This window comes from Opisthocomus hoazin, chromosome 5 (genome assembly GCF_030867145.1).
Source record: "Opisthocomus hoazin isolate bOpiHoa1 chromosome 5, bOpiHoa1.hap1, whole genome shotgun sequence".
In the NCBI taxonomy this organism is placed as follows: Eukaryota; Metazoa; Chordata; class Aves; order Opisthocomiformes; family Opisthocomidae; genus Opisthocomus; species Opisthocomus hoazin.
The window spans coordinates 50,000,250-50,023,011 of NC_134418.1; the positions used below are offsets into that span (position 1 = coordinate 50,000,250).

Sequence of the window (22,762 nt, forward strand, 5' to 3'; positions counted from 1 at the left end):
AGATCTCTAGTGGTTTCTTGGGCTTCAAAGGGACTCCACTCTCAGAGTTGCATTGCTTGTTCATGTGAGCAATAGCTGCATGAACAGCTGTGTTCAACAGCTGTGAAGGAGAGGTGTGGGGCTTTTTTATTCTTCCTCCAAACATGAAACTTAAATAAATTTCAAATATTTGGATTTTTTTTTTTAGGGTGATGGGCTAATGCAAACAAAAGAGATCTACACCGCTGTTGCTACCTCCTCTGTGTACTGACTAGCTCCCTGATCCTGCAGATGCCCGAGCTGCTGCTGGTAAGTGCTACAGAAGACTATTCAGCTTCCCTTTTCAGTCTGCTCTATCCTCTGATTCACCAGGAGATATCGTAGCTGTGGCTGCAGATTAGACTTTTCCCTCCCTCCCCCTGCGAGACCTCTGTGTGCTTTGACGTCATGTGTGCTCCTTTCAGTTGCCATAGCAGCTCCATTCCCCAAGCTCTCTGCCTGTCTCCTCTGGTAGGTTCCACAATGGTACAGCCAGCATCACGCTGCACAATGGTTTCCAGGCAGTGAAAGAGCGTGATTCAGCAAGCCGCTCTGCCCCCCCCCCCCCCGCCTTTTATTTCATTATTATCAGACATTTTGCCTCCCCTTTTTCTGTTCGGCTTTACCCTCTCCCCCAGGCTTTTTAGTTCTTTAAAGGAAAACGGTGACTTGCCTTGAATCCAACTGCCCATCTTCTTTTTTCTTCATTATTATTATAAATAGCCCACCTTTTCCTCGGCATTGTTTGGGATGTGATTTAAAAATACGACCTAAAGTCGCAATCTGGGGGAAAGGTTTCTGGACAAGGAGAATAGCTTGCGAGCACGGAATGGTAGGTGGTTGATTCTAATATTCTATGACTAACTGCTTTTGCAGGGTGGGGTGATGAATATTGATTGCTGTTTAAAAAAAATGGGGGAGAAGGGGAGAGAGAGGGGTTAATGAAGTAAACTGCTAACTGAAGCAAGAGGGCTGCAGCTATACATTTTGTGGCAGCGAACCATCGTTTTCCTGTGTTCGGGTATGTATGAGTTTTTCTGTATGGGCACTTTAGGTGACCAGTGATGGGAGAGAGCAGTGCAGAGGCACATCATGGACATACGTGTGATAGTGTTTTAGAAGCTGGCTCATGTAAACAGTAGTGTTTTACTAAGCCTCATCACCTCTAATGCTGCTCGGGAGCTTTTGGGGGAAGGAGGTGTCTTGGCTTGCAATTCAGTAGAAATGAGTACATTATGTGGGTTATATAGTCCATACAGAGCCATATAAAATTTGAATTTGTAAAAATAAAAAAAGAAGAGGGGATAATAAAAAGCAACTAGAAGATCCAGAGGACAGAAAGTCTTGGCCTTTTGCAAAGTGGTTGAATGCCAAAAAAAAACAACCCACCCCCAACAAAAAAGCATGTATGGGGAGAATCAAATGTTTGACAAACTGTGTGGGACGTGGAGATTGTTTTAAGAAAGTGGTCTTTGAAGGTAATCATCACTCTTCTGCATTACTCTCAGATGCAAGTGAACAACTCAGCCCATTGGATCTTACAGAACCACCAAGAGCTTTTAGAATTGTTTACAGCATGGTACAGACCAGTTATTTTGCAGAATAGAATTAACAATCTCTAGATACTGCAGTGAAATCGATGTTGCCTTGCAGGGAAATCCTCTGACAGAACAATTATTGCTACAGGAAGAAATGTTGTTTTTGTTTTTTACTGCAGAAAAGCCTTATTAGAAATAATACAAATTTAACTTGGATAATTAAGTGTTACAATATTGTTTAATAAGCAGGCCATGCTTCCAGTGAATCACGATGGGCATGTTTCACTCACATCTGTGAGTGACTGTAAGCTTGTTTACATGGGTTCTTTTTGCTGCATAGCTTCATGATATCCTCAATGCAGCCTTCCCCTCCTCTGATCATGTTCACTGAGAGTTTTGCCAGAGACTTGTTTAAAGACAAACCAACATTATATGAAAATACATATTTTGAAGAAAATGATGGCGTAGAGTAGAATTTTTTTAGAAGGAAAATGCAAATTAGTATATTGTAAATGATCAGAAGAAGCTTGAAATCCGCATGCTGGAGGACACAGAGCTTGTCATGCAAGGCCAGCTTCAGAAAAAAAACAACCAGTTAAGATAGAATAGGATGGTGTTGGTACTGCACAGGGCTGTGTGCCCCCATGTAAACTGCCTTTGGTTCCTGTGCCTTGGGGAAAGCAGAGTGCATCAAACCTGGTATTTTAACCCTTTTTCAGAACATTGCTCTGTAGTCACTAGCCAGGAATGCTCTGGAGTAGTATTGTCTTCTGTCGTGGTTCTGCTGTGCGCTCACCCTTCCTGCTAGGAAAGGTGGCATAGAAATACCTTTTCAGTTCTCTCCACTAACAACTTTCTCTTACATGGGCGCAGATGTGAATGACAAAGGTAATTTAATCTCAGCCATTAAACAATATTCTTTCTCCCTGACTCTCAGTAAACTGCACTCTTGCGCACTGTTGTCTCCTGCTGTTTCAGACTATGCATAATTTGTCAGGGTCCTGTTGTAATTATAATTTTGTTGAGGAGTGTTAGGATTACAGGGATGTTCCTAAATAGGACAAGGGCAAAAATTGCTGAAGATGAAAAATAAGTGCCTTCAGCTGCCTTCCTGCCTGCTTGATGTTAGAAAATGTCCCTCTCATTGTTAGAAATATCTGTGTGCACTGAAGGGACTTTTAGTGATCAGACCTTGGGGATGAGTGTTTTCTTGTAGGAGTGTGTTGTGTTTTTTTCCCTGCTATCAGTGGTTGGCACGTTTGCAGCCATTATTTAGAGATTTAATAGTACTGGATCAATAATTGTAAGACAAAATATCTTCCACTGGTGTTACAATACCAGATCTGGCTTGTGAAAGCAAAAGGAGAGCTATCAAAATTTCCCTGCCGTGGTATTGGAGAATGTCATAAAGCTTACTTCTGGTTTGCATTCCATTGCAAAACTCATGCAATTTAAGGGAGAGCTAAAGCAGGCCCAAAGGAGAAGGGGTTTAGCATTGCTTTTGCAGACGACATGATAGTTTTATTAAGATTTGGAAGGCAGAAAAGCTGAGTTGACAGAAAGGTCCCAAGCTTTAAAATTTATTCTCTCTTAAACTGTTATTCAGTAGAAGCTACCCAGTTTTTTGGACAATTCCTAAATAACAGAAAGTATCATCAGCTTGTTGATAAATTTTCTAAACAAAGTAAGTTTCTATTTTTTTTATGGCAAGCACTCCTTATCTATAGCCCCTCCCATTCCACTGGTTACATTTTGAGCTTATAATAGCACTATTAAAAATTATTACCTAAAAGCCTAGTGATTGCAGTATTACCACCGTTGCTGCTCTGTTATGTCATCAGGAGAAAAGGACAGAGACTTTACTACACCACAATACTGAATATAAATATAATCTGGCTTCCAATGCTCGTATTCTGCTACACTTTTCTGTGATTCTTGCATGCTTACTGTTTGAAGGCCACTTGCAAAAAAAATTAAATCTTATAAAAGGACACTAGTTAAAAGAAAAAATGCTGCATTTTCTATGAGTTCTTTTTTTCTTTCTTTCTTGCACCACCATCTACTGAGGCAGACAGAGAAAGACAAAACAATCACAGAAGCAAAAAATCTTTTCTACTGAAGTAACCGTCTAAAACTGAAAGCAACATACAACTTTAATTAGTGTGAAATATCAGGTGTTTGGGCTATGTTTCCTTTCTCTCAAGAGATTAAAGTACAGATCAAAAAGCAGTACACAAGATGGGACAGAATTTAATGGTCCCCTACCCACTGTTTGCAAAAGTTACACAGTTTTCCTTGATTTACTATTAGTGTGTTTTAGCCTGATTGCCATAGCTTTGTTGGCTAGCTTTAGAATTAGTCTTGGCTAGTTGTTAGAAGAGAAGGACAGGAAATTCAAGCCCTGATACTTTCCAGATATAGAGAGATTTTTAGTAAAGCATTTGGCACGTGATATCACTAGTGGCATTGGAATGCTCTCCTCAGCATGATCTCTACAGAAGGGATGTGACGTTGTGAGCTTTTGTGTATTTTAGGATATCCCTGAGAATGCCTGAAGCATAGGACAGTCACAGCCCTTGTTACAGCAAGAAAAAGAAAAAGCAGCTGTTGTATTTTTAGGCTTCCAGGTTTCTCTGCTGTCCAAGGTTGCTGACCACATGAGTGCAGACCCTTGCTCACATCACAGTAGTGGCATGGGAAATTTGGGGTGTTTTTGTCTCCCAGGACTGCTGTCAGCTTTTTATGTTGTGATAAACAGTAGAAGTTGGAGGTCCAGAAGAGCCTTCCAGTCAAGTCAATAGCTGCTTCACCAGGATTCTATACTAAGAGGTCAGATAACCCAGGAAATTAGGAACTGCTATTTGAAGTGGGATTTCAGGTAGCCTGAGTATGTGCAACTCTTGTCTCAGTTCAGTGAACTGTAGTGGGCCCTGTCTGGTTAAGCAGTTGTTTTCTGATAAGGATTTTTAATCTTCTATTCTTAATAAAAGCTTTAGCTCATTTATTTTCTGAGCTATTTGAAAACATATTGTGAAACAGTGGTAAGAAAATGTTGCCCAAACCTTCCACTTAGAATTAGTTGCCTAATTTTGTTCAGTGGTTAGGCAGAATGGTACGTGCTTGAATGTTCCTCCTCTCCTTCTCTGTCTCAATGTCACAACATTTGCTTTTTAACACATTTCTTGAGGTTTTCTGTATGTTTCTTCACTGCAAGCACTTTGTCAGTTGAACATATTTTGTCACATTTTGTTGTTTGTTTTTAAGGGGATGCTAATTTTATAAACAGCAGTAATTCACATGACTTTTCCTATGTCTATGTGTATCGATATTGGACAGTTTTTAAAGCTGTTCATAATGTCAAAAATAAAATTTGATTTCAATACCCAGGTGTTAGTGACAGATGACTCTGTACAAATCTCAGCTTGTTACAGTGAAAGTTTCTGCTCTTCCTTATTCTAAAGAAAATTTTGAAGATCTGACCTGAGAAAGATAGTATAGAAACAAAAATAAGTATTTTAGAACAGTTTTATGATTTTTAGTGCCATCTGTTACAATTTGAACAGTCTTGAACATCAGCTCTTGAGCACTAGGGACTGCCCGCCTTGATTTTTATCTTTTTTTTTTGTCTTTGGGAAAATAACAGTGAAGCTTCTCTCCCATTTAAATAACACTTCATTCTGCATTGCTTTCTATCTTTAGCCTTTCTTCTTTGCATGGAAGAAGGAAAATTTATGGTAGAGATACTGTCTGTAACTGGATGTATTATGGTATTATCAGAGAAAAATCTTAAGTCTTATCTTATGATGTACAAATACTGTCATTCCAGGTTAGCTTAGTTTTCTGAACTTTTTCTGTGTCTATCAGACTTGAAAAATAAACTCCAAATATTTCTTTCTCTTTTGTGTTTTGTGCTTAGGGCTAGTATTAGAAACCTATACCAGCATCAGGCCAGACTCAAATATCAGCTATGGCAACCCATGCATGAAGTTTGATGCCTTTGAACCATTTCCTATAGATGAGACATAGCACGCGCTGTGGTGAGTCAACAAAGTATTTTATTAAATCATACCACTTGGCAAAAAAAATCGTGCTTGATGCCAAAGTGCATGCTGATTATTTTTTTTCGGGGGGGGAGGAACATAAAAATTACAACTTCTAGTAATTTTTAGTACATGTGAGCATAATGCTGTCTTCTTATAAATACCTTTTTCAAGTGTGTCATTTCCACATTGTACATGTAGTGATCAGATGGAGCACATTGGGAATATGGTTATGGTGAAAGTGTGAAGATAGCAAAATAATAAGTCCCTACATATAGAGTATTCTGGGCTTGACATATCCACTATTTTACACCAATTTTTGTAATTAATGTTTTGCATCTCTCTGATTTGGAGTGTGGGAGAGGAAAGGTTGTTCTGTTTCTTTGAGATAACTGAAGACGACTGTGAGGAATCTTGACAGAATTTTTTGATGTACATATCTTTATCTTTGGACAGGAAAATAAATTGAGACACTAGTGATGAAAAGCAAGTAGCCTTTTTAAAAATACTCTGTGAGTTTAGCTACCTGTAAGTCTGCCAATAATTTCAATGCATATTTCTTACAAAATAAGTAACTTTGATCCTGATAATTTCTTTAAGATGGCTTTGGTGTACCTTTGAGAGATGAAGAATTGTTTTCAGATGTCCCATGTAATCACAATAGAATTATTGTGAAATCTTGTAACTCTTGAAGGTAACCAATTTTCTGTTCAAAACAAGCTTGTGTTCATTTTTTTCCCCCTTAATGCTAGCTAGATGTTTGTCAGATGTAGTCTGTGTGATTTGGCCTTTACCAGTGGCCAGTGTCAAATCTTATTTGTGGTGCTACAACACAAAGAAGGTGTAGATCCAAGTCCCTAAAATGTTTCTACTGTTTTGTTCGGAGTTTAGAATTCTGTATTTGTAGATCAGGCAGAGATGGAAACACATAGTATGTACAGACTGGTGGGCAGCAGTGATACATGGCTAATAGAACACTAATGAAATGAGTGCTCTGATGGCATGTCATTTTCATCCTTGGTAGAGCTGCTGAAAATATTGAACAGGTGTTGATAAACCAATTTGATGCTGCTCTGAAGTGAATGAGAGAGAAAACAGCAGAAAGCAGTGCCTACTAGTCTGTTGAAATAATCTGTGTTCTGTTGAAACCTAAGGGGTTTCCCAAGGGGTGAAACCACACACTGGACATAAATAGTGATTTGTGGCATGAGGAGTCCCAGTCTGGTGCCCACGTCCTTGACTTACGGACATCCAGTGGAAGCAAAACATTGATGTAGAAGTTAAAACCTTCTTGTATTACTACTATGATATTTTTGACTTCTTATGGCTTTTAAGGCCCATTGCATTTGTCTTAAGGCAATTCTTGTTAGCAAGACAGCCTTCATCTTGGTTTGATATGTGGACTCTAAAAACTGTGACAACCTTTCTTACGTGAAGTGGTCTGGGTGAGTTTTGAAGTTATGATAAAGCCCAAAATCATGTGACTTTTTTTTTTTTAATTTTAATTTCTGTGTTTAGGAGCATAATAGGGAACCTGCTAGTTGTAGATCATGGGAGTTTTAAATAAACCGACAGCTGTTTTTGTTGATAGTGTTGTGCAAACAAAGGATTTCGTTAACATGTCTGTAGTGAACAGTAGTTAAAAAGAAGTTGCATGGAATATTTATGGAGTTGTGTACATGTTAGTACAATTAGCCCATAGTCACGGCAGTTCAGTTCCTCTCACAACTAACATTTGAAAAATTGCTGTATATGTAGAAAAATCTTTTTTAAGAAGCTGGGTGATGATAATCCCCGCTCTTAGCAATTTTACATTTAGTAGTATATGCGATGCTAATTTTGGAATATAATGTCACTGTCTACAAGCAGTGTGCCTCAGGTCACCAAGATGTGTCTGTCTTAATGTTGTAGCTATTGATACTGCTGTGTGGTATTTGAAGCATGCATCAATGGCTCTGTTCAGTATACTTTCTCTCTGAGTTCAGTGTAGACCTAAGTTACAGCCTCCAGCTTCGTACATCCCAATTTAGATTTTAGGATGGGTAGTCAGTACAAGTAGACAGCAGTTTTTCAGAAACAGTGTACGATATGAATCAAAAGAACTCAGATGTCATAGGTAGAGACCTGCTTGAGAAGTTTTCCTCTCAATGGACAATTTTAACAGACAAAAATAGTTAAATGTTTTCAAATGTTGTTAAATGTTTTTAACAGAAATAAAGGATTTCAAGGTCTTGTTCTGAAGCTACAGCTCCACAGAAAACATCTGTAGGTGTTTTCAGGCATATAATACAATTCTTTATCATGTGTTTAAAGTTTTCTATAAGTATGAATTAAGGATACAGTCCTGTAAACATGCAGGGAGCAAATACAATTTGAAATTTTGGACCTTTATGTGCAAATGCTTATGCTTTCTGTGCAGGTTCTCTCCAGTTAATTGGTTGTTAAGGTATACAAATCACTTTGAATGTATAACCGTATTTTGCATTCAGCCATTTCTGTTTATGAAAATGTAAGCTTTATAACTGTGGAACTTGTATGTGAAACCAGAAATTGGGTCTAAAACTTAGCATATAACCGTCAAATTAACCATCAAACAACTTTTAAAAATGGTTAGGAAAAGCAGCATTTGGAGAAATACTTACTGATATTCATCACAAAAAAGATCAGGTAATGAAAAAAATTAGGATATTTTGTTTAACATGAAAATAAGGTTAGTGCTATAGGCGATGAGATTTTTGTAAAGGTGAGTTAGTAATTTTGGTAGAAATCATGTGAGAGAGGCGTTGATATATCCGTGCAGAATAAAAATAGTACCTGGGATAAAGTCCTTTTTTTTTTTTTAAGCACTTACAGAAAGATCCTCAAGTATTTCTCCTTAGAGAGTCTTGGCTTGTATCTTGCAACTAGAGTTGCATGCTTTTATGAAACTTTGCATTGGTTTCTGCTGTGTTCATCCCTGCGTAAGTGCTAAGTGCACAAAGAGAAATTCTGAACTCTGTCTAGTGAAGTAAATGTAAAATAGCTCCAGTGAGTTTAGTACAGTTATACCAGATGTGTACCAGAGGAGCTCAGAGCACAGTTTTCTCTGAGAAACCTATGTTCTTCTCCTCCGCCTTCTTTAATAGAAAAAGCCTATTTATAGTAAATTTGCTGCATATGATAAATGTAAAATCTTCTTATCTCTTATTGATGGTGGCAATGTAACGAGCAACATTTTTCCCACTTGAGAACTGTTGAGAAATATGCTAAGCATATTTCCAAAAGCTATTTGTCACATGATCAACTACGTACAAAGGTTTTCCAGAAGTGTAATTGTCAACATTTTAACTGTTTACCTTCCCCACTCTTCAAGGCAGCTGGATTTTTTTTAGAAAGTGCTGAGATCTTCACTTTGAATTAACTTTTCAGTGGAACCACTTGCTCACCTTTGATTTTAATAAACTTCACTGGAAATGCCTGTAAAATGGAATTTTTCTGCCTTTGCATTTTTTTCTTGTTGTTGATTTCTTGTGTGTGGTTTTTTTGGTCTCCTCTGGGTATTGTTTCACAGGATGTTTTCACTGTCTTTTTAACTGAGATAGCATTATTTTTTATGCTGTTACTTCTCATTCTGATTCATATCCCTTTTCCCTCCATCCTTGGTTTATCTTTCCTCATCCCTGCAGTCTGTAAGATTAGTATTTTAATTAAGTGATCTTGAAAAGTAGCACTGTCGACTCTTGTATTTGGGTTTTTTAATGCCCTAGGCTCAGTGTCACATACATATGAGAAACTATGAGCTTTTTTTTAATAAAAAGTAGGCTTTTCATCCTCACTGCTTAAAAAAAACAAAAAGAAACTTGAGTATGTGAAAGCTTGAAGCTTCAAAAATGTAGAATTCTCCCACCAAGATTATTCCCTAGTGATACCTAGGAAATTTGGGGGCATATGACATGGTTCTTAAATGTTTAGGACTGATAGTCTAAAAAATATATTTTTAGACTTAGTGGTTGGAAAGTGAAGATTTGCTATCCTGAATGCTTGTAAAGACATGGACATACCTCTGTTCTGTATCTGTGTCTGCATTCTTCCAGTAGCCTCGTTTGACCTAGGAAAAGTCAAGCTATTTGCTCATTTAAAAAGTGAAAATGAAAAATTAAAGTGCAGATATCTTTTTTTGGGGGATCTCCAGTTGCTCAATTTCACTTTGAAATACTGATGGATCAAGTAATTTTAGTCTGTCATATGTCAGTCTGTGTTTATTGAAAAGGAATGAACTTGCTTTATAAGCTTAGTACTTCCCTGTGCTAGGTGTGACCTGTGAACATATCACTGTTGCGAATGAGTGTTTAGGTAGTTTAAAGAATCACCATCAAAGGTATTCGTGAGATATTATTTTAATAAGAATTTATAAAATGTGATTTAATAAAGTTCATTGGCAAGGTTCACTCTGTTATTTATTACATGAAGGAAACAAAAATCGAGGTAGTATTGAGGTAGAATGATTTATACAGAGATTGAAGAAAGATGTAAGGGGTAAGGGAGACCCTCCCGCTGAGTCACAGGTTTGGAATGGACCCCCTTGCTTTCTGAACTCCTCAGAGAGGAGCCTAGGTGTGGCTGGATCCAGACTTAGCCTCAGACCACAATGGTTTATGTCTAAAGGATATGTATAGCAGCAATTTAAGGTTTGTTCACAGTTAGAGAAAAAGAGAGAAAATCATAGGAATTCAGCAGTAATTAATCATTGGTTAACTTAACATTTATGAAGTGGTTAAAAAGAATTCACTACAGTTACAACAGGATGTTATGATTTGAATCAATTCACACGTGCACAATATGCATAGATAGAGATACAGATTAAAAATTCCCCTTGAGTTCAGTGAAATACTCACTTCAAATGATTTTCTCAATGGGCTAAGGTTGAGCCTTGAGGAGTGAGGGATCTCCGTAGTTCAGGCCAGGTAGCCTTGAACTTCAGCGTGCTCTGAGAGGCATCCCAGTCAGAGGGACACACGGGGCGCAGCCTGCTGTGGTCCAGAAGAGCTCAAAGGGCCTCACTTGGTACTGCTCTTTATAGGGTCACAAGATGACTGACTTTAGGCATCAGTAAATTTCCATCCTGGCCACAATTTGTATGAGGTAATTCTGGTATCTTGACAGCAGCTATGCAATTCCAGTACTTCCCAGACTGTAGAGTTCTGACATTTACCAGGCATGTATGATATGGGCAGCAGGAGTTCCAGGTGCGGTCAGGGAGTGCCTGATCAGCCCAGCTCATTGCTCTTGTATAAAGACAATGAAAATGCCAAGTTGTCCCAGTTCCCTGCTCTTGCAGTACAGGCAAGAACACAATGTAGATTGCCAGGTGGCTCGATTGACGGGGATGGGGGGGAGCTGTACCACCACAATCACATGAAATATTTGTCTGCTGTGTTTTTTCAGTTGCTGATGGAAAAAAATAACTCTGTGCCACCTGGCAGGCTAGTTCAGTATTTGGCAGGCTCCCCTCCAAACCTTACGGAAAATATCCATGACTGTTACTGTAGAATATGGGAGTAGAATGTCAGACAAATATCTTCTGAACCTTTGAGTTGTTTTTCAGTGTGATCCTTGTGAGTTGTATTAAAAATTGAATAGCCTGCAGAAGACTACATGGAAATGACAAATCAATAAAAAAAAACAGAAAATGGTGCCAGCAGAAGGGTGAAAAAGAGACCAAGACAGGAGTAAATTCAGTTATATTAATGGGTATGGTATATGAACCCATGTTATATAAAGTGGTGTGAAGTATTCTGTAACTCCATGGTTATTATTATTTCGCCTGCTGCTTCTTCTAGACTTCTGAAGTGTGTGTGTTGACTCTGTGCCTATTTATTTGTGTACTGTTCTTAGCAAAAGAGCCTTTTCTTAATCAAAATCTGTCAACAGGAACAGAAACCTGAACATACTGTGTGATACTGTCAGCTTTTCCTCTGCTCACATTCACTCTGCTGTTGTGTGTATTGGAAAGAATTGGGAGCATTGACTGTGAGTGAAGAGTATAGCTCTTGTAGAGAGAAGCATCTGCAGTAGTGGCAGCATCAGCTGTCACATTCATGCTCACTTCACTAGGGTTTAGGTCAAGTTGGTTCAAGGCAGCAGCATGCTAACTGCTGTACAGGCATCAGGTTAGCTGCTTTAAGCTCTTGGGGCTTTATATTTCCCAACTGTAAAAAAGGAGTGAAACAAGTGAAAGATATATATAGGGTTATCGATGGAATGCAGCAAGTGTGATGTTAACGTCGTGATCCTTCTCTCAACTATTGTGTGTTGGGATAGAGGGTGGCAGACAGGTGAAAAGACAAAGACAAATATGCATGATGGAGGACTATTTAGAAGCGTGAGGTTATCCAGAGGTTATTTAAACTAATTGTATATCCACAGCCTCATCTACAGCACCTGAAGTATCCTTGTTGCATTGGATGCAGACTGCTGTGCAGTGGCAGGTTGGCAAGAAGAGACTACACATTGCAGGTGTGGTGCAGTACTTGTGCATTATTAATATGCTCTAAATTCCTGGTGAAAGTAGTAAGAGTGATTTACCTGTGATGAGTTTGAGGAGACATAATTATTATATAGGCATTCTTGAGCTGCTGGACATTGAATAGCTCTGGCTTTGTTTTATAAAAATCAGAATTGTTCAAGCTTACAGATTTTAATCACTTTAAAGAAGAACAACCAGTAGTCTCACAGGAAAAATTATATTAGCAAAGGCTTCTGTCCTCAGTGGCCATTAGCTAAATAATTGGTGAAGAAAAGTGAGAATAAGATAAGCAATCATTAATGTTTGTCTTGCTGTGTCCTCCTGTATTCCAGAAGTCTGATTTTTTGAGACAAATAGTTGCCTTGTCTTAAAAATCCTGTTTCCCAATTCAACATTTTCTACCCGGTTCATGTTTTATGACCTCTTTTCTAGGTGCTCAGTATGAAGAACAAGTTCTGGCTGCATTGCAAATGCTGGGGTTTTGGTTTTTTTTTAAGGTGATCTCGGGTGTAGATATTAATGCTATCCTGGAAAAAAAAATTTCTTCTTGTGTGAACCCACTGTAAAACTGCAGGGGCTTTGAAAGTACTATGAAGATGTAATAGCATCCTGATAAGAAGATCTGATTCATAGCAGATATAAAATAATTGCTAAAGGTAATATGTATACAGTAGACCCTGCAGTAATTTATGTGTATGTAGCTTTGTGTTAACATAGCTTATCTCAAGCTAGTTAATCTAAATCAATCCACTTTATGATGCAGAGACTTCCTAATCTGCTTCCTTACTGCCTTTGTTTGTGGAGAAGTGCAACTCCAGTTAGGTAGGGTTACTTTCCTTGGAGTAGTGCATGGGGTGGGCTGAGCAGATATCAGTGCTCTCTGTTCTGGACTGCCAACGCTGCATGAGGTAGAAGGATGGGAGGATTTTCTTGCTTTATGAGCTGTTAGGATTGAAATAGAGCATACAGGAGAAAGCAGGAGGAACTTAATTACTCTGTGTTTTATAGACTGGACAAGAAAGTTTTTCTTGCTTGCGCATCAGAACCAGATGACTTAGTGATCTATAATGGTATCCAAATGTTCCTGTCCCTGTACTCTAAGCAAATCTGAACCTAAGTCATTGCTGTTGTAGGCGGGTTTTCACCATTTAACTACTTCGTGCCTAGTTCAAATACAGTGTATATAACTTACTTCAGAAAATGCAGAGGTAGCATTCAAAGATTGGCTCATATCCTTAAATAGGAACACTGAAAGAAAAAAAGGCAAGCAAAAAAGAAAAATATATTTTAATGTTGTCTTTCTTGAAACAAAACCACAAAAAAATCCTCCCCAAGCTGTTCCTGAAAACACTCTGCATGGCTTAATTGTTAATCATAATGCTACCTAAATGCCTGCATTAATTTTATGTTAGATTTCAGCTATTAGTGTGTAGATAGATGTTTTTATGGAATCATGAATGCTTGATTTGCTGTTGTACTTGAAATTAATTTTATTATCTGTCAAGCTGCATGAGGATAATCTGGTGGATGTCTTCCATGACAGAAGAATGTAAAAAAAAACCCCACCCTACATGTTTGTATAATGGCAATGATCTATAGATCCTTTCATAAAAACAGTGATTTCAAGGTGGTGTATACTCCTCAGTCTAACAAACCCACAGTGTAATTCTCTGCTTTTCTTTTGAGGATTTGAAAAAATGAAGACAAGGATATATGCTTGGTTTTGACTTTTTTAGGTAGCTGTGGCAGTTGTTACTTTTGAACTTACATGCCTATGTTCACGTCCTCTATATAATTAAACCGATTGAGGTAAGAATGGGATGATTTACACCAGTTAAGATTCTCATGCTGTAGGTTTGATTTAGTGTAATTTTTTTAGTTTTTTTTTAAGTGGCACTAGGTTTGTTGCAGAAAACTTCTTTGATTGGATGGTGACCGAGTTTCTGGACTACAGACTTTTCCTTCACTTCACCCAAGCTTCATTTCTGAGCTATTCTGTCTCATTAATGTGGAAAAAATATCTCTGGCTGTCAACATTACATGCGGGTGAAACTATTACATGTGAAGCAGTATTGTCAAAACTGAAGTATTCAGAAACCTTGAGAGAAATGTTCAGACTCACGGTCTGTTTGATTTTTGTTTTGTGAGCTTGTAGGCTACCTTTGGGTCTCATTGTTAAGGTTTTCTCTGAAAACCGAAAGGGCGTAAAAACCTAAGATAAGCTCCACGAAATAAACCAGCTAGTAGGAAAACTACAGCAAAAGTTTTCAGTGTCAGCAGTGGTGGGACAAATTTTACAGCAAATTTTGTTGGAAACACAGTTATGCATGGATCAACTGCCCAGCATCCTTACCAGGTAGAATCTGACCAGGGAAGTACTTCTTACCTTTTTTGGAAAATTTATTGTCAAGACTCCCCCCAAATGTCTATCAAATATTAAAAATATAAAATGAAATATAGTTCTTATATATAAGGAAGCTTTCTGACACATTTTATTTTGTCTTGGAGGTGGGCAGTTGGAAGGAGACTTTGCCCTGGGTTACATTTCCCACAATCAGTTTAGATGCACATTGACCCAAATCTTTTTCCACCTGAAGCTTTAGTACGGACTTGGCTAGTTGACTTAAGCTTTTCTTAAGGGTTTAGCTAGGTATATAGGACCAGACATTCTTATTCATGACTCCAAAGTTTCAGTAACTGGAGAGAACTGCAAAGAAGAAAGCTACAATCAAGTTAGGCTTTAGTGGCCCTGAAAATTATAGCTGAATCATGATATCCAAGATTTCAGAGTGTATTTATAGCAAGCGCACGTGAATTGCTAATCCTTGTGCAAGTACTACTGTTTTTTTCCCCACTGTAAAAATACTTTTGGACTAATGATTAATTTTTATCTGAGCTCTGTATTACACAACTGGTAAGAGATCAAGAATAGATTAAAGCAGACTTTGAGCTGGTTCAAGCTAGAATTACTAGAGTGTTTTCAAAGGAGCAATGTTGAATTGTGGCAGGAGAATACACGATCCACTGGTGAAGGTAGACGCTTTTTTAACTAACAGTGTGAAGGTAATAGTGGCAGTTTTTAAAATGATAAATATTGTATATAATATTACTTCCTAGAGACCCTAGGGCACATGAACAGTAACCCATCATACATGACAATGATTTAAGTTTTTTTTTTTAATAGGAAAGAGAAGAGAATTAAGCAATATACTCTAAATCTCTGTCAGGATTTGACTGTCAGAAACAAAGTCCAAACTTAGATGTAAGTGATGATCACTAAAGTAAATTTGACCTCTGACCTCACACCTGGAAATATTGCAGAGAAACTTTCTAGTGCTCAGTAAGCTAATTTTAATGATCTGCAAGCATAAATCAGTTTAATTAGCAAGTCTACTCCACTCTGAGACCCCCCCTGGAGTACTGCACCCAGCTCTGGAATCCTCAGCACAGGAAAGACAAGGTCCTGTTGGAGCAGATCCAGAGGAGGGCCAGAAAAATGGTCAGAGGAATGGAACACCTCTCCTATGAAGAAAGGCTGAGAGAGTTGGGGCTGTTCAGCTTGGAGAAGAGAAGGCTCCAGGGACAGCTTATTGTGTCCTTTCAATACTTAAAGGGGACTTATAAGAAAGATAGGGACAGACTTTTTAGCAGGGCCTGTTGCGATAGGACTAGGGATAATGGTTTTAAACTAAAAGAGGGTAGATTTAGACTAGATATGAGGAAGAATTTTTTTACGATGGGGGTGGTGAAACGCATGAACATGTTGCCCAGAGACGTGGTAGATGCCCCAGCCCTAGAAACAATCAAGGCCAGGTTGGACGAGGCTCTGAGAAACCTGATCCTAGTTGAAGATGTCCCTGCCCATGGCAGGGGGGTTGGACTAGATGACCTTAAATTGTCCCTTCTAACCCAAAGTGTTCTATGATTCTGTGAAAAGAAAAACTTGTCTAAGCGGATAAACAGGGTACAATCCAATACCCCTGAAGGAGGACTAACTCACAATAGTTGTCTTCACTGAGCAACCTGACCTAGCAGTTGCATGCTTATTCCCTCCTCCATAATGCCTCATACAGAGTTTGGTGTCATGAAGCCTCAGGTTTTTGTTACCCATCGTGCTGGGTTACAAAACCCAGTTGAAGCTTCTCCTGATCTTGCGGTGTGAGCTACTTCTGTTCCACCGCCTACTCCATTTCTTGCTGCCCCAGATAAACACTATTGCTTTGCTGACTTTGTGATTTAAACACTTGTATTAAAATGCATGTCACTTTTACAACTAATGCAGTTCTGTTGCATCTAGTCATCTTCTGGAGGAATTCTGCTACATCATCATTTACAAGGACTTTGTCTCATGTCCTTAATCTTTTTTCCAAGATATTCTTCTTGCTTGCTAAAGGTGAAAGTTAATATCTCAGATTATGGTGAAGCACAAGAGCTAGACATAGTTGTCTTACCCTTCCATACATTATTGTAGCTATAAACATTTCTCGGCTTACTTATATACCTTTTTTTAACAGAAATGTCTTCCAAATATACTTTGGAGATATGAAGAAAAAAAACCCAAAACAGAGAACATGTGGCCTTTCCATTAGTTCTCTGAATTCCTCTGGTTTTGATCCCATCCAGAGCTTTTTGGAGGGATGAAGAGGACGAAGCTTTGTTTTCTATTTCAACCATCAGGATTACCAGTATTTTGCCTTAGGACTTGCTTCTGAAATAAAAATGGATTACAGGATCAAGGTATTCTTATTGGTGTGCCCCGCTGACAAAACTGTTGTACCTCCTGTGCTGCCATCTTTCATCCATCACCTCTATTCCTTTTCAATGTCTGCCCTTTTCTCTCAGAATGAGTTGCTTTTTAGTTTTATCCTTTGCTGGTTCTGTGTTAGAAACTGTCCTTGTAAAGGTTTGGTGGATATTTCCAAAAAGAGAAGCTCGAAGTAATACTGTGTGAAATGCCAAAAAGAGCAACAGCGTGATTTTGGGTTATATCTGCAGGTTCATTTTGTGTCTAGTGCAGCTCAAGGTGATAAGTAAGTGTGATGTTAAAAACTTTAAAGAATGTTAAATTTATTCAACATAACACTGTGAAAATTCACCTCCATGAGAAAAATTCAAATTCAAGATATAGAGCAAGTTCAGATTAGGAAGTCTGTGCCTTGAAAAGCTTGGTTGTAATGAGACTGTTCAGTAGCCATGCTGGAAATGAAACAGACTTCTTGGCCTAGGATGCTCCTTTATTCAGTCAGTAAATCCATAATTCATTGCATACCATAATTTGTGAAAAATTCTCAAAATTTTCTTGCCACTGTACAGTCCAGAAACCAGTAACTGTTACGGTTAATCCACTGGGTGGCATGTCTCTGGCTGGGGAAGATAACAGACAATAAAAAAAAACAGTGTACCTTTGCTTTGCAGAATTTCTTTTGCTGATTTTTTTTTTCCCATATGAGGTACTTGCTTTTGACACTTCACATTTATGTTGTTATTTTTTTTTCAATCCTTATGATCTAATGCAAAGCTTTAACTTGGAGTTGAGAGTTATCTGAGGGAGTGCTATGAATACCTTCTTTTTGTCCAAGACAGGGAATGTCTCTGTCCTCCGGGAATTTTGTGTTGTAGCACCGAGCTGGACTTTAGAAAGACTCTGTATCATGGCTTCAAAGGACAAGCACATGTAAAGAAAACTAGTAGGCTCGGCAGCTAGATTGTGGCAGAATGGGGATAGGTGTAGCAAGGTAGAGCCAGAATGAGCTTTAAACAAGGTAAGACTTAGTTAACTGTGCTGTTATGTTGGGTTTATATCTGTTGCATCACTGCACTTAATGGCACATCAAGATCTTTGTAATGTTGATTACACCTAAACCCATGGAGAGCTTTTTCATGTTGATTACACCTCCACCTGATATTGTTTACAGTAGCTTTAATGAATATATAACTAGCCATAAACACAAAAATTGTGATTTATTTTCATGGTGAGTAGCATTACTGTATCTCCTGGTAGATTTTATGCTTGTGCATTAATAAAACTTTCTGCTCTTTCCTACTATGTATGAAAATAAAAAATGGTGTCAAGAGAGATCTAAGTCATTATTCCATCTTCAATACTGAGTAATACTGCAGATGGATTATGCGAAATTCATGTCTAGAATCAATTTGTTCCTATAGTAAAAAGAAATATTTGGGCTCAAAGCTTCTGCTAGGCTAGTAAGTCATCAGAATGAATAAGATTTTCATTATGGTTTTGGTATTGTGAGTTTATGTTAAATATTACTCTTTAGTAACTAATGCAAGCATTTTCTTTCAGTTAGGGTGAGGGCCAAATTACATCTGCCTCCTTATCACAGAATCACAGAATGGTAGGGGTTGGAAGGGACTTCTGTGGGTCATCTAGTCCAACCCCCCTGCCAAAGCAGGGTCACCTACAGCAGGCTGTAGAGGACCTTGTCCAGGTGGGTCTTGAATATCTCCAGAGAAGGAGTCTCCACAACCTCCCTGGGCAGCCTGTTCCAGTGCTCCGTCACCCTCAAAGGGAAGAAGTTCTTCCTCATGTTCAGACGGAACTTCCTGTGCTTCAGTTTGTACCCATTGCCCCTTGTCCTGTTTCTGGGCACCACTGAAAAGAGTTTGGCCCCATCCTCCTGACACCCACCCTTCAGATATTTATAAGCATATATTAGGTCCCCTCACAGCCTTCTCTTCTTCAGGCTGAACAAGCCCAGCTCCCTCAGCCTCCCCTCGTAGCAGAGATGCTCCAGCCCCCTCATCATCTTCGTAGCCTTCTGCTGGACTCTCTCCAGTAGCTCTTCATCTTTCTTGAAGTGGGGAGCCCAGAACTGGACACAGTATTCCAGGTGGGGCCTCACCAGGGCAGTGTAGAGGGGAAGGAGAACCTCCCTCGACCTACTGACCACACTCCTCCTAATGCATCCCAGGATCCCATTAACTTTCTTGACAGCCAGGACATACTGCTGGCTCATGGTTAACCTGTCATCCACCAGGACACCCAGGTCCCTTTCCACAGAGCTGCTCTCCAGCAGGTCCGCCCCAAGCCTGTACTGGTGCATGGGGTTGTACCTCTCCAGCTACAGGACCCTGCACTTGCCCTTGTTGAACCTCATCAGGTTCCTCTCTGCCCAACTTTCCAGCCTGTCCAGGTCTCACTGAATGGCAGCACAGCCTTCCGGTGTATCTACCACTCCTCCCAGTTTTGTGTCATCAGCAAACTTGCTGAGAGTACATTCTAGCTCTTCATTCAGGTCATTGATGAAGAAGAAAAGAACAGGTGCTGCCACTAAATTGCTCAAATTTACCATCAGAAAATGGTGTTGCTTTGGTATTACACTACTTTTTTGGCACTTGGTTCTTATACTCAGTAATTTTTTCATGTTAAATGTAAGTCTTTTAACGATGTCTTTCCTATAATGCATATAATGAGGAATAAAAAAAAAGCAAGCTATGCTGGGTTTTATTATAATTTCCTTTTGTGAGATATAAAATGCAGTAAATTTGTGGAATACAAAGCTATTTCCTCAGGACACAGAACTTTGCCTCTTTGTGCATGTGGCATTTTGTGCTGTTTTCCATGCTGTAGAATTTCATGGCTTAATTCTCTAGTGCATTTCATCATCAACATTGCTTATTGGCATTGACTTGTCAGTCTTGTTTTTTTAAATAAGTAGAATACATAGCAGATCACAGCTGGCATTTGAGACTTAAAAGTAAGTGAGTGAATGAATTGATTTGTACTTGCATATGATAAAGAAGTGTTCATTTGTTTGAAAAGTACCATGTTTGGTATTAAAATGTAATGTAAGCCTAGGAGTAAAAACAAGGAGAAGAGAAAGGGAAGATGGTGCATAGGAAAGACAAATAGCAGCAACTTTGACATGGTTGTTCTTGAAGTTCGAGACAAGGTAGTTTTGATGCTGTATGTGACATACTGCATTATTTTGGAGGAAGACATTTGCGTAGTCAGTAACCATTTGTTAAACTTTCAATAAGTCTAGCTGACAAGTGTGCTATGCTTGCAGAACCAGCGATCTAGAAACAAGGAGGACAAGGTAAAGGGTGTTTTCATAAGAATACAGAAAAAGTCTCCTGTTAATACGATATTAAGCCTTTGTCATTGAAGTTGTTTGGTAGGACAAGCCAATGCCATGGGAAAATCTATCAAGGGAACAAGGACAATTAGTTACCAGCATCTGAAATATCCATTCAAGTTACAACTTTGATCTGTTAATAAATTTTGGATTAGGAAAGTAGAAGTAAATGTCTGACACTGTTGGTAGTTCAAAATCAGCATAACATCTGCCTTCAACTAAATTGTCTGGAAGACAGTGAAATTGCCATAAGGACTTCATGGTTGTATGCAGGAAGGAAGAGCAAGCAACCCAGTGGATAACCTTGTGTCTCTCTGAATTAGTTTTTGTTGGAATATCACCAGTGGAAGGAGACAAGATACAGCTGCAGAAAGAGTCAGGGACATTCTGGTTGTTAACTGCAAGCTTGCCTGGTCACTTCTGTAGCAGCACTCTACTATAACTCTGTGATGTATGTATTCACTAGTCTGTAAGAGACCTGTTGTCCTAGTTTCAGCTGGGATGGAATTAATTTTCTTCGCAGTAGCAGCTGTGTTTTGGATTTAGTACAAGAATGTTAATAACACTGGTGTTTTCAGTTGTTGCTATGAAATCAAGGACTTTTTCTAGTTTCTCACATTCAGCTGATGAACATGTGCAGGAGCTGGGAGGGAGCACAGCCAGACAGATAGCCAAGCTGGCCAATGGAAATATTCCATACCATAGACGTTTATGTATAGATGGTCAGTTTATGAATGGGGGTTAGACGGGAGGCGGGAGTCGGCTCTTCTTTTTATCGTGAGTTCGAATCCGCTCTTGTCTGAGAGTTCAAACTTTTTTTTTTTAATTTCACAAAGTTTGCAAATTTGGGGGTCTGTGATCACTGCTTGAGGACTGATTGTGAATCGGTCATCAGGTGGCAAGAAGAACTGTATTGTATAAGGTTTGTTTTGCATGCTCATTATTAGTAGTAGTAGTAGTAGTATTTGTTTTGCTGTCTTATTAAAATGTCTTTATCTCAATCTATGAGTTTGCTCTTTTGACCATTTCTCCTTCCCATCCTGCTGTGGGGGAAGGGTGAGTGAGTGGTTGTCTAATGCTTAGTTGCTGGCTGCTGGATTGACCTACGACATCTGTTAGTATTAAGGCTTTACTGTTGCAACTGTCCTTATTTTCCCTTTGTCTAGAAGGCATCAAGGCCATTCTGTCAAATAGTTTTGGTGGATTTAGTCTCCCATCTTTTCATTTTCTCTCTCCTATTTTGTGTTTGGGGAGGGGTGTTGGGAGTGGCATGTGAGATGATGCTCCAAAAGCACTGCAGAGGGCAGGTGATACTGGTGACATTCTATTGTGTGTTCCCTTGTTCCAGGGCAAGGTCCAGCGACACCCGAGTGCCGTTGCATCTCATGACTATGATTGACAGAAGTGTCTTGATTTTACTGACAGTTTTCTTAACTGCTGTTGTAAATCTAGAGAGCTATGTTTCCTTTTAAGCCTTGATTTTTAAGCTTACAAAATTTGATTTAGATGAAATATTTCTGTTGGCATTCAGTGAAGAATGAATGTATTCTTCAGTTCTGCTCAAATCCTGTTTGCCGATACAGACATTTGGTTTGTGTTAATATTGAACAACAATCTTTTAGGCATCTCTTCATCTCAAGACAGGTTTTTTTCTGAATATCAATTTTGGTTTTGTTTTTTGTTGTTTTGCCCGCTGCCTCCCCACAACCCTCCCCAGCATCAAATGATTATTTTCTTTTCATGTTACTATTTCTGAAAACCACCATTGCCTTCTCAAAGAGATACCAGTTCTGGACAGGGAGTACCATGAACACACAACTGTAGAGGAACCTTTTTAAAGGTGCATAGTTTTAGTGTCAAATACTTATCATCTTTTTAAATGGCTTACGAGCAGTGTCTCATTTAAACAGACTTCATGGCTATTTACTTCTTCTGATGAACCTCTGAAGTACAAGTAGGTGGTAGGGTGAGGGGAAATGGAGTGAGATAGTTGGCTTTTCTTTCTCTTGCTTGTCTGAAAATGAGCCTGTAATTTTGGTCTTTATTTGCGTGCATTGTATAAACGACAGAGCTTAAGCTCCTAGAACATATTTGCAGAAGATTTGAGAGTGAGGATTTGAAGTTATACTTGTTTTAACAAACAGGCTATATCAGGTAAAAGCAAGTTATTTTGCTCAATTCTTCCCTTACAGAAACCATGCTATCTTCAGTATCATATACTTTTGTAAGTACTAAGTTATCTTCTAAGCAAGCTGCTTAAAGGATTTTATATTGTTTTTTGATTAGAGGGAAGAGCTGGGCTGTCTAGGATCTGTGTATAACACTGCAAGAGAATCTTGGCAACTTGGTAAGTTGGCAAGTTGATCTTGGTAAATTAGCCTATTTTCCAGGTTAGGAGCTGTGCCGGTGGCAACCACATGCGTAGCTTAAATTAGTATACAGCCAACAGAATAGTTTTGTACGGAGGCTATTTTTTTATCAAGATTCCTGTGATGGCATGTCACCAAGTAATGTAGTGGGTATTGCTTCTTGATTGATTAGACAATAAATTGAATTTGCATG

General features: G+C 38.8%; 1 protein-coding gene across 7 annotated transcripts in view; it reads left to right on the top strand.

Annotated features, from left to right (window-relative positions):
* Positions 1–476: 476 nt before the first annotated feature.
* The window catches only part of MAPK10 (mitogen-activated protein kinase 10), a 195,658-nt gene continuing 173,372 nt past the window's right edge, over positions 477–22,762 (top strand). For 4 of the 7 annotated variants that reach the window (XM_075421212.1, XM_075421215.1, XM_075421219.1 and 1 more), the window contains exons 1-2: positions 478–850; positions 5,473–5,593. The gene's annotated coding sequence lies outside the window, so the exon portion shown is untranslated. Of the gene's footprint in view, positions 851–5,472; positions 5,594–22,486; positions 22,548–22,762 lie in introns of those variants that run through there. The other 3 variants (XM_075421213.1, XM_075421220.1, XM_075421214.1) reach the window with 3 other exon arrangements.